The sequence below is a fragment of the Austrofundulus limnaeus genome, unplaced genomic scaffold (genome assembly GCF_001266775.1).
Source record: "Austrofundulus limnaeus strain Quisiro unplaced genomic scaffold, Austrofundulus_limnaeus-1.0 Scaffold184, whole genome shotgun sequence".
Classification (NCBI taxonomy): domain Eukaryota; kingdom Metazoa; phylum Chordata; class Actinopteri; order Cyprinodontiformes; family Rivulidae; genus Austrofundulus; species Austrofundulus limnaeus.
The window spans coordinates 558,588-560,757 of NW_013952586.1; positions in this window are offsets into that span (position 1 = coordinate 558,588).

The following is a 2,170-nucleotide window of genomic DNA, read 5'->3' on the forward strand; positions in this document are numbered from 1 at the left end:
CTCTTAAAACAATACGTTGTTCAGTTTCCTTTTTCTAAATCACACAGTAATGATTTCAATACAACAAAACAGTAATCCAAACAAATTTTATAACAATTATTAAAAGTTTTTAAAAAAAAAGAGAAGGGAATGGCCTGCTTGCAGTCCTGGGCTCTACCCCACTGAACACCTGCAGCATGATGAGGAGGTGCCAGGCTGTTGTGGCTGTGTATGGTTCTTCCACATGCTACAGAGGCCCCTGTTCATTAAATAATCATTCAATTGTCTTGTTTCTCCAGACTTTAGTCATCCAATCCACTAAATGAAAACAAACTAAAACAATAGCAGAATAAGCATTTTGCATTAAAATATGATTGACAACTTTTTCATGGGTGTAACATGTAATCTCAACTCTGCTGCTCAACACCGTGAATATATTTTACTGACAAATGTGGCACAGTTTACAGGGAAATAAACAGGCTTTCCATGTGTACGAGGTTTAATGCCAAGAATTATTGTTAATCAATCAAACCCAAATTGTTATCTGCTTGCTGTAACATCTGTGGATTTTATAAAATGTGACTCAGAAAAAAAATCCCCCAGAAAATTAAAGCATATCTTTATTTTTATATTATGAAAAAAGTTGATACAGTAAATCTCAAAGCAGTCACGTTTTAATGAATGTGGATGAAAAAATAATAACAGAGAAGTTTTTTTATAGGTTCTCTTATGTAAACCAAAGAATTAAATGAAATTTAATTTTTTTCATTAGCAATACAAACAACTTTAAATGAAAATGTCCTCCTCAGAAGGAACCTTGAACATTTTTCCGTGCTACAAACTGAACTCGTTTGTGGGGGGTTGTGTTTCTTGWTTGTTAACTAAACTTATTAATCAGCCTTGTAATTTCTGCACATTACGTCCTCGTGCGCTGAGCTTGTCCAGGAGTTATTTACATTGTGTTGATGAGACAGAAAATCCAACGGGACATTTTGGGGCAGTTCAAACACATTCGTCCCAAAAAAACGTTCCCATCATCAATTAAAGCCTTTTTTTCTGGCCAGCACTGTTGACTCAGGCTGATCACTGTACATTAGCCAGTCTGAGCTGTAAAGGGAACCAGCTGGGGCCACGCTCAGTCCAAACACTGGACCTTTTGTCAGGGTCTCAGCCCCCCGACAAGTAAAATAAAAAAACTTTGTTGTATAAGAAACAGTTTTTTTTGTGCAGGAGCAGACATTGTTCCTATTGTGGCTTGTCAGAGCTGACATGCCAGGTCCAACACGGTGCTGAATAAACTGTGGTTTGTGTACATTCTGTAATTGTAGGCTGTGGAAAAGGAGTGAGGCAACGGTCTGTGATGATCTTGGCGGGCCGGTGAGGATTTGGCATGCTGAGCCAGAGCTGGAGCAGCACCACCACATGCAGCCTTTTCCCTCAGGATAATAAGTGCTTGTGAAGCGGCAGAGGGAGAAAAGCTGCAGCGCTCAGCCTTCCTGTTCACACCCCATCACGCATGAGCTGGCAGGGTCCATGTCTTGTTATGGTCATGAGACATTTCCTGTGTGTGTTTTGGGGTTGCATCTGGGCTTGTTTACGGCTCAGGGCAGAGCCTCATTAAGTGGAACATGGTTCATGGCGGATGTGGGGTGGTGGTGGTGGGGGGTTCTCAAAGTACCTATTAGTGGGGCCAATCTGTAGCCCCAAACCAGAACCCTACTGGGCCAGGTGCCTCGTGAGACAGACTGTTTCCAAAACAGGATGAAACAAGCCTTACTCATTAGAAAAGTTTGTAGCATTTACTCAAAAAAAATCTGCATTCAGATCATTTCAGATGTCCTTCACCATGAATCATCTCCTTGAAGTTTACATCTAATAGTTACAGGAACATGATGAGAAAAAGACATAATACCTAGGTTTGTGCTTTAATCCTCCTGCTGCCTGGGTCAAAATGACCCAGAAGACTTCGATTTTAAGTCTGAGTCCTTGTGGGTCATTGTTGTTTSCTAATTAGAACAAGTCTTTATCAAATCTTTTGAAAATAAAGATCTTAACATGAGATATTATTTTCTATTAATGATGAAGGTCCCTAAAAAAGTGACATTTGTAGCGTTACAAGACAAGTATGACCCAGAAGACAACTTACTGTCAGTTACATAAATCACTTACACACACACACACACACACACAC